We start from the raw sequence: 10,390 nt of genomic DNA, 5'->3' as shown, positions 1-10,390 counted from the left end.
TTAGATTTCTTTTCCTTTAAAATCATCACTCTATGTCTGCATGCCACAAGTTATAATAATCCTGTATCCCATAAGCATCACATCAAGCTGGAAGGTTTTATTTAATACCAAGCATCACAGTTAAAGAGCATGAAGAAGAGGACAACAAAGTGGAGAAAAGTACTGGAATTATTTAGCCTGAAAGTGAACTTAGAGAAGATACAACCGTCTTCAAATATTTGAAAGAGTATCATGTAGAAAGGAGTATGGTATAAGCTTTCTTCGGTATGTTTCAGAAAGGAAAAGTAGTCTCAGTGGAAGGGCCTTATGACTGAAATTGGGGATCACTAAAATTGTCCTTTAGGGTGCTCAACCTCCATGCCAGAGGCAAGTGCTGCATTCTGGGCGCTGCAATCCTGAGGACACGGCCTCTCTGACACCTCCGGCCCTAGGGAATCGGTGGCATCAGTGGTGGGAGCGGCCACAGCCACCCCGGCTTCTCACTTGAGTCCTTCCCTCCACCTTGGTGAGAGCCATCCCGGCCATGAGGACAACTCTTTCATCCTCCCTCTGAGGCTTGTGGGACTGACGGATGGCTGTGGCAACTGAGGGCTGAACTACATACAGCAAAAACCATACAGTGAATGGTGCATTTGAGCACCTTCTGTGATTACCACTCACACCTTTTCTGGGGACACATTCTTAAAAGAACCAACAAGTATCCATTTTACTGAGATATTATCCCAGATTCATGGAGTTGTTGCACACCAGATACCTCTTGTCTCACTAAGACTGGAACAGTTGAGCACCACACACCAAGAGGGACATCAGGTTAAAAAGAAAAAGAAAAATGCCAAGTTTGGATCTTTTCCTGCTTTAGAAGCAACAAGAATGGAAAATTGATAATCAAAGGCTCTCATGATCTAGCAGAAAAGACAGAGGAACACAGGACTGCCAATGCAATCAGTAAGAGCCGTGTGGCTGACAGGGTCTCGGTGCCCTGGCATGGTATCAGGCCTGAGCCTCTGAGGTGGGAGAGCTGAGCTCAGAACATTGGACCACAAGACACCTCTGGGCCCCATGGAATATCAACCAGCAAGAGCTCTCCCAGAGATCTCTGTCTCGACACTAAGACCCAGCTCCACTCAATGGCCAGCAAGCTCAACTGCTGGATGCCCCATGCCAAACAACTAGCGAGACAGGAACACAACCCCACCCATTAGCAGAGACGCTGTCTAAAATCATACTAAGTTAACAGACACCCCAAAACACACCAATGGATGCGGCCATGCCAAACAGAAGGTAAGATCCAGCCTCATCTACCAGAACACAGGCTCCAGTACCCTGCACCAGGAAGTCTACACAACCCACTGACCCAACCTTACCCAATGGGGGCAGACACCAAAAACAATGGGAGCTACAAACCTGCAGCCTGCAATAAGGAGACCCCAAATACAGTAAGTTAAGCAAAATGAGAAGACAGAGAAATATGCAGCAGATGAAGGAGCAAGGTAAAAACCCACCGCACCAATCAAATGAGGAGGAAATAGGCAGTCTACATGAAAAAGAATTTAGAGTAATGATACAAAAGATCATCCAAAATCTTGGAAATAGAAGGGAGAAAATACAAGAAACTTTTAACAAGGATATAGAAGAATTAAAAAGCAAACAAACAATGATGAATAACACAATAAATGAAATTAAAAATTCTCTAGAAGGAATCAATAGCAGAATAACTAAGGCAGAAGAACGGATAAGAGATCTGGAAAATAAAATAGTGGAAATACTGCCACAGAGCAGAATAAAGAAGAAAGAATGAAAAGAATTGAGGACAGTCTCGGAGACCTCTAGGACAACATTAAACGCACCAACATTCAAATTATAGGGGCCCAAGAAGAAGAAGAGAAAAAGAAAAGGACTGAGAAAATATTTGAAGAGATTATGGTTGAAAACTTCCCTAACATGGGAAAGGAAATAGTCAGTCAAGTCCAGGAAGTGCAGAGTCCCATACAGATAAATGTAAGGAGAAACACACCAAGACACATAATAATTCAAACTATCAAAATTAAATAAAAAGAAAAAATATTTAAAAAACAAGGGAAAGGTAACAAATAGCATACAAGGGAATTCCCATAAGGTTATCAGCTGATATTTCAGCACAAACTCTGCAAACCAGAAGGGAGTGGTAGGACATATTGAAAGTGATGAAAGGGAAAAATGTACAACCAAGATTACCCTACCCAGCAAGGATCTCATTCAGATTGGACAGAGAAATTAAAATCTTTACAGACAAACAAAATTTAAGAGAATTCAGCACCACTGGGCCAGCTTTGCAACAAATGGTGGGAGAATTCTACAGGCAGAAAACACAAGACAAGGAAAAGACCTACAATAACAAACCAAAAACAATTAAGAAAATGGTAATAGGAATATACATATTGATAATTACCTTAAATATAAATGGATTAAATGCCCCAATGAAAAGAAGTAGACTGGCTGAATGGATGCAAAAACAAGACCCATATATATGTTGTCTACAAAAGACCAACTTCAGACCTAGGGACACATAAAGACTGAAAGGGAGGGGATAGAAAAAGATTTTCCATGCAAATGGAAATCAGAAGAAAGCTGGAGTAGCAATTCTCATAGCAAACAAAATAAACTTTAAAATAAAGACTATTACAAGATACAAAGAAGGACACTACATAACGATCAAGGGATTGATCCAAGAAGAAGATACAACAACTGTAAATATTTATGCACACAACCTAGAAGCACCTCAATACATAAGGCAAATGCTAACCATAAAAGGGGAAACTGACAATAACAGAATAATAGTGGGATCTTTAACATGCCACTTTCACCAATGGACAGGTCATCCAAAATGAAAATAAATAAGGAAACACAAACTTTAAATGATACATTAAACAAGATGGACCTAATTGATATTTATAGGACATTCCATCCAAAAGCAGCAGAATACACTTTCTTCTCAAGTGCTCATAGAAAATTCTCCAGGATAGATAATATCTTGGATCACAAATCAAGCCATGGTAAATTTAAGAAAATTGAAATTGTATCAAATATCTTTTCCTACCACAATGCTGTGAGACTAGGTAACATTTACAGTAAAAAAACTGTAAAAAATACAAACACGGGGAAGCTAAACAATACACTACTAAAAAACCAAGAGATCACTGAATAAATCAAAAAATACCCAGAAACAAATGACAGTGAAAACACTATGACCCAAAACCTATGGGATGCAGCAAAAGCAGTTCTAAGAGGGAAGTTTATATCAATACAATCCTACCTCAAGAAACAAGAAAAATCTCAACAACCTAACCTTAAGCCTAAAGAAATCAGAGAAAGACGAAAAAACCCAAATTTAGCAAAAGGAAAGAAATCATAACGATCAGATCAGAAATAAATGAAAAAAAAAATAAAAGAAATGATAGCAAAGATCAATAAAACTAAAAGCTGGTTCTTTGAGAAGATAAACAAAATTGATAAACCTTTAGCCAGACTCATCAAGAAAAAAAGGGAGAGGACTCAACAGAATTAGAAATGAAAAAAGGAGAAGTAACACTTGACACTGCAGAAATGCAAAGGATCATGAGAGATTACTACAAGCAACTATATGCCAATAAAAAGGACAACCTGGAAGAAATACAAAAATTCTTAGAAAAGCACAACCTTCCAAGACTGAACCAGAAAGAAATAGAAAATATGAACAGACCAATCACAAGCACTGAAATTGATACTGTGATTAAAAATCTTCCGACAAACAGAAGTCCAGGACCAGATGGCTTCACAGGCAAATTCTATCAAACATTTAGAGAAGAGCTAACACCTATGCTTCTCAAACTCTTCCAAAATATAGCAGAGGGAGGAAACCTCCCAAACTCATTCTACGATCCCACCATCACTGTTACACCAAAACCAGACAAAGAAGTCACAAAAAGAATACTAAGGTCAATATCATTGATGAAAATAGATGCAAAAATCCTCAACAAAATACTAGCAAACAGAATCCAACAGCACATTAAAAGGATCATACACCATGAACAAGTGGAGTTTGTCCCAGGAATGCAAGGATTCTTCAATATACACAAATCAATCAATGTGATACAGCATATTAACAAATTAATGGAAAAAAACCATATGACAATCTCCATAGATGCAGAACAAGCTTTCGACAAAATTCAACACCAACAACATTTATGATACAAACCCTCCAGAAAGTAGGCATAGAGGGAAATTACCTGTATATAATGAAGGCCATATATGACAAACCCACAGCCAACCTTATTCTCAATGGTGAAAAACTGAAACCATTTCCATTAAGATCAGGAATAAGACAAGGTTGCCTACTCTCACGACTGTTATTCAACATAGTTTTGGAATTTTTAGCCACAGCAAACAGAGAAGAAAAAGAAATAAAAGGAATCCAAATAGGAAAAGAAGAAATAAAGTTGTCACTGTTTACAGATGTCATGATACTATACATAGAGAATCCTAAAGATGCTACCAGAAAACTACTAGAGCTAATCAATGAATTTGGTAAATAGAAGGATACAAATTTAATGTACAGAAATCTCTTGCATTCTTATACACTAATGATGAAAAGTCTGAAAGAGAAATTAAGGAAACACTCCCATTTACCTTTGCAACAAAAAGAATCAAATACCTAGGAATAAACCTACCTAAGGAGTCAGAAGAACTGTATGCAGAAAACTATAAGACAATGATGAAAGAAATTAAATATGATACAAACAGATGGAGACATACACCATGTTCTTGGATTGGAAAAATCAACATTGTGAAAATGACTATACTACCCAAAGCAATCTAGTGATTCAGTGCAATCCCTATCAAACTACCAATGGCATTTTTCACAGAACCAGAACAAAAACTTTCACAATTTATATGGAAACACAGAAGACCCCAAATAGCCAAAGCAACCTTGAGAAAGAAAAATAGAGCTGGAGGAATCAGGCTCCCAGACTTCAGACTACTACAGAGCTGCAGTGTTCAAGATAGTATGGTACTGGCACAAAAACAGAAATATAGATCAATGAAACAGGATAAAAATCCCAGAGGTAAACCCATGCACATATGATCATCTTATCTTTGATAATGAGGCAAGAGTATACAATGGAGAAAAGACAGCCTCTTCAATAAGTGGTGCTGGGAAAACTGGACAGCTACATGTAAAAGAATGAAATTAGAGCACTTCCTAACATCATACACAAGTGTAAACTGAAAATGGATTAAAGACTTAAATGTAAGGCCAGACACTATTGAACTCTTAGAGGAAAACATAGGAAGAACACTCTTTGACATAAATCACAGCAACATCCTTTTTGTTCCCACCTCCTAGAGAAATGAAAATAAAAACAAAAATAAACAACTGGGACCTAATGAAACTTAAAAGCTTTTACACAGCAAAGGAGACCATACACAAGACGAAAAGATAGCCCTCAGAATGGGAGAAAATATTTGCAAATGAAGCAACTCGCAAAGGATTAATCTTCAAAATATACAAGCAGCTCATGCAGCTCAATGTCAAAAAAACAAACAACCCATTCCAAAAATGGGCAGAAGACCTAAACAGACATTTCTCCAAAGAATATATACAGATTGCCAACAAACACATGAAAGGATGCTCAGCATCACTAATCACTAGAGAAAGACAAATCAAAACTACAATGAGGTACCACCTCACACCGGTCAGAGTAGCCATCATCAAAAAATCTACAAACAGTAAATGCTGGAGAGTGTGTGGAGAAAAGGGAACCCTCTCGCACTGTTGGTGGGAATGTAAACTGATACAGCCACTATGGAGAACAGTATGGAGGTTCCTTAAAAAACTAAAAATAGAACTACCATATAACCCAGTAATCCCACTACTGGGCATATACCCTAAGAAAACCATAACTCAAAAACAGTCATGTACCACAATGTTCACTGCAGCACTACTTAGGATAGCCAGGACATGGAAGAAACCTAAGTGTCCATCAACTGATGGATGGATAATGAAGATGTGGCCCATATATACATTGGAATATTACTCAACCATAAAAAGAAATGATACTGAGTTATTTGTAGTGAGGTGGGTGGACCTAGAATCTGTCATACAGAGTGAAGTAAGTCAGAAAGAGAAAAACAAATACCGTATGCTAACACATATATATGGAAGCTAAAAAACATGGTTCTGAAGAACCTAAGGACTGGACAGGAATAAAGACACAGACGTAGAGAATGAAGTTGAGGACACAGGGAGGGGGAAGGGTAAGCTGGGACAAAGTGAGAGAGTAGCATTGACATATATACACTACCAAATGTAAAAGATTGCTAGTGAGAAGCAGCTGTATAGCACAGGGAGTCAGCTTGGTGCTTTGTGACCACCTAGAGGGTTGGGAGGGAGACCCAAGAGTGGGGGGATATGGGGATATATGTATACATATAGCTGATTAACTTTGTTATACAGCAGAAACTAACACAACATTGTAAAGCAATTATACTCCAATAAAGATGTTAAATTTTTTAAAAAAGAAATTATCCTAAGAAAACAATATAGTCTCTTAAATGAATGGTGTTGGGAAAACTGGACAGCAACATGCAAAAGAACGAACTGGTCTGCTATCTACATGGTACCCCAAATCATCAAAATGGGTTAAGGACATGAACCATAAAACCTTAAACCCGAAACCATTAATATCATAGAAAAAATGTATAAGGGGTAAGCTCTTTGACATCAGTCTTGACAATGATATTTTGGATTTGACACCAAAATCAAAGGCAACAAAAGCAAAATTAAACAAGCAGAACTGCAAAAAAATAAATAGCTTCTGTGCAGCAAAGGAAACCTTCAACAAAATGAAAAGACAACCTATGGAAAGGGAGAAAATGTTTGCATATCATATATTTGGAGAGAAGTAATATAAAAAATATATAAAGAATGCATAATACTCAATAGCAAAAAAAAAAAAGCAAATAATCCAATTAAAAAATGGGAAGAAGATATGAATAGACAGTTTTCCAAAAAAGACATAGATGGCCAACAGGCACATGAAAAGATGCTCAACATCAATAATCATCAGGAAAGTACAAGTCAAAGCCACAGTGAGTCATCACCTCACACCTTTTAGAATACCTATTATCAAAAAGACAAAAAATTATAAGTGATAGGGAGGATGTGGAGAAAGAGAACCCCTGTGCACTGTTGGTGGGAATGCAAATTGGTGTAGCCGTTATTAAAAACAGTATGGAGGTTCCTCAAAAATTTATAAGTAGAAATACCATACAATTCAACTTCTCAGTATATATCCAAAGCAAACAGAATCACTATGTTAAAATTATATCTGTATCCCTGTGGTCACTGAAGCATTATTTACAGTAGCCAAGACATGGAAGCAACCTAAGTGCCCATTGACAGATGAACAGATAAAGAAAATGTGATACATAGATACACACACATACACACACACAATGGAATATTATTCAGCCATACAAAAGAAGGAAAATCTGCCATTTGCAACATTTATACACTTACAATGAACTATCATAAAGAAAAATTAAGAAGGCATTCCATTTACAATGTATTAAAAAGAATGAGATACCTAGGAATAAATTTAACTGAGGTGAAAGACCTGTACTCTGAGAATTATAAGACACTGGTGAAAGAAATTGAAGACACAAATAAATGGAAAGATGGACCATTCTTATGGATTGGAGGACAATATTGTAAAAATGTCCATATTACCTCAAGCAGTCTACAGATTCAAAGCAATTTCCATCAAAATTCCAATGGCATTTTTCACAGAACAAACGATTCTAAAGTTTGTATGGAACCACCAAAGATCCCAAGTAGCCAAAGCAGTCTTGAGATGCAAGAACAAAGCTGGAAACATCATGCTCCCAGTTTCCAAACTATATTACAAAGCTACAGTAATCCAAACAGTATGGTATTGGCATATAAACAGACATAAATCAGTGGAACAGAATAGAGAATCCAGAAATAAGCCCACACATATATGACCAATTAATTTATGACACAGGAGGCAAGAATATACAATGGGAAAAAAGTCTCTTCAATAAGCAGTGCCTGGAAAACTGGACAGCTACATGTAAAAGAATGAAACTGTACCACTGTCTTACCCCATACATAAAATTTAACTCAAAATGCATTAAAGACTTGGCTGTAAGACTAGAAACTCTAAAACTCCTAGAAGAAAATGTAGGCAGTTAGCACCTTGACATCACACTTAGCAATATTTTTCTATCTGACTTCAAAGTCAAGAAAAGCAACAAAAACAAAAATACACTAATGAGACTTCATCAAACTAAAAGACTTCTGCACAGCAAAGGAAAATGTCAACAAAAATAAAAGGCAACCTACTGAATGGGAGAAGAAATTAGCAAATCTCGTGTCTAAAAACGGATTAATATCCAAAATATATAAAGAATTTGTATAGCTTAATAACAAAAAATAATGATTTGATTTCAAAATGGGAGAGGGTCTGAATATTTTTCCAAAGACATACAGATGGCCAAACAGGCACAGGAAAAGATGTTCAACCACTAATTATGAGGGAAATACAAATCCAAACCACAGTGAGATATTACATCACACCTGTCAGAATGGCTATCAAAAGGACTAGAAATAACAAGTTTTTGCAAGGATATGTGGTAAAAGGAACCCTAGACACTGCTGGTGGGAATGTAAATTTGTGCAACCACTACAGAAAACTATATGGAAGGTCCTAAAAAAATTAAAAAATGGAACTACCTTATGATCCAGCAATTCTATTTCTGGGTATTTATCCAAAGAAAATAAAAACACTAATTCAAAAAGAAAAAAAATATTGTCCTTTCTAGTGTCCTCAGTCAGAGATCAGATAATCATCTTCTGTGTTGTTCAAATATCCCTTGTTCTCAGGTGGTGGGTTGTTGTAAGTCTTCTCCAACATTAAATCTATAGTTGACATGTTAAGAATATATCAGGCTTCCCTGGTGGTGCAGTGGTTGAGAATCCGCCTGCCGATGCAGGGGATATGGGTTCGTGCCCTGGTCTGGGAGGATCCCACATGCCGCAGAACCGCTGGGCCCATGAGCCATGGCCACTGGGCCTGCGCATCCAGAGCCTGTGCTCCGCAACGGGAGAGGCCACAGCAGTGAGAGGCCCACGTACCACAAAAAAAAAAAAAAAAAAAAAAAAAAGAATATATCAGTTGAACCATTATAGATTAACCTTGGACTATTTCATACTTTTAGAGGGAGCACAACTTAGTAGATGTCAGATGCTATTTCTACAAACATTATTGGATATTCTACTGATAGCCACCAATAGCTCCTAAAATCATTTCCTCTACAGTCAGCAAAGTCATGGACTGGATGCCACATAGTGATAGTTAGCTATAGGTCAATTTATATGACGTACCTGTATGTCCAGTCCATGATGGAATGGTTAGTGTCCTTTAGTTGGTGATACAGTGTCAAATTGGTTCCTTGATAGTGGCAATGGGAAGCAGAGAGATGCCCAATTGTGGCCACAGGTCTTTCCTCTTCTTGACAAATGAAAACACGTGCCAGGTTAGGAAAATTCCAAGCACTATAAAAATACCTTTACAATGTTACAGGTTTAAAACATATTTAAAATATATGAACATTTCAATCTCCTGCATTTCCATTCATTAACTTACAGAATAAATTAATAACAAAAGCAAATAACATGATGCAGAATGAATGAACTCGATTTAGTCAGCCAGTCATAATGGAAAAGTCTGTATGTGCCATATTCACAAACATGTCCAGTCCTTATATTTTAAAAAAATCTTATTCTTGGAGCTGAGCCTTACTTTTACTTTAAAACGTAGTTTGAATAAATATAAAATAGCAGCCAAGTACACTTATATAAATCAGACAGATCTCATAGTTTTTTTTTCACCATATGCACTGAAAAGGAAACAGGTTTACCCATTTATTCTGGCAAAGGGTTAGTACTTGAACTCTCCGAGAGGGAGCAAGCAATATTAAAGGCACTGTGTGACAAGCCACACAAATATTTGAGCCATTAAATTAGGATTTTTTTCCTAAAGGTTCATAATTTAAATGAGTCAGCAACGTGATTAGGTAGCATTAAAAATGAGCGTTTAGCTGCTAATAAGCTTCCGCTTGGTTACACAGCCTGTTGTTTTCCTGAGGCGAAGAGAAGAGGGAGCTGCACGAGCTACTGTTCGCGATGTATGAATAAGATGACAAATGGAGAGAGGGCGTGGATGTTGATGAAGAAGGTTTGATTAGCAATTGGCAACATGAAAACTTCTGAATTATTTTGCAAATTTAAAGAAAAGTTACACATGCAGTTGGTGAGCAGAATTATGGACACAAAAATAGAACTATCTGA

Source organism: Kogia breviceps, chromosome 13, assembly GCF_026419965.1.
Source record: "Kogia breviceps isolate mKogBre1 chromosome 13, mKogBre1 haplotype 1, whole genome shotgun sequence".
In the NCBI taxonomy this organism is placed as follows: domain Eukaryota; kingdom Metazoa; phylum Chordata; class Mammalia; order Artiodactyla; family Physeteridae; genus Kogia; species Kogia breviceps.
This window is presented reverse-complemented; position numbering follows the sequence as displayed.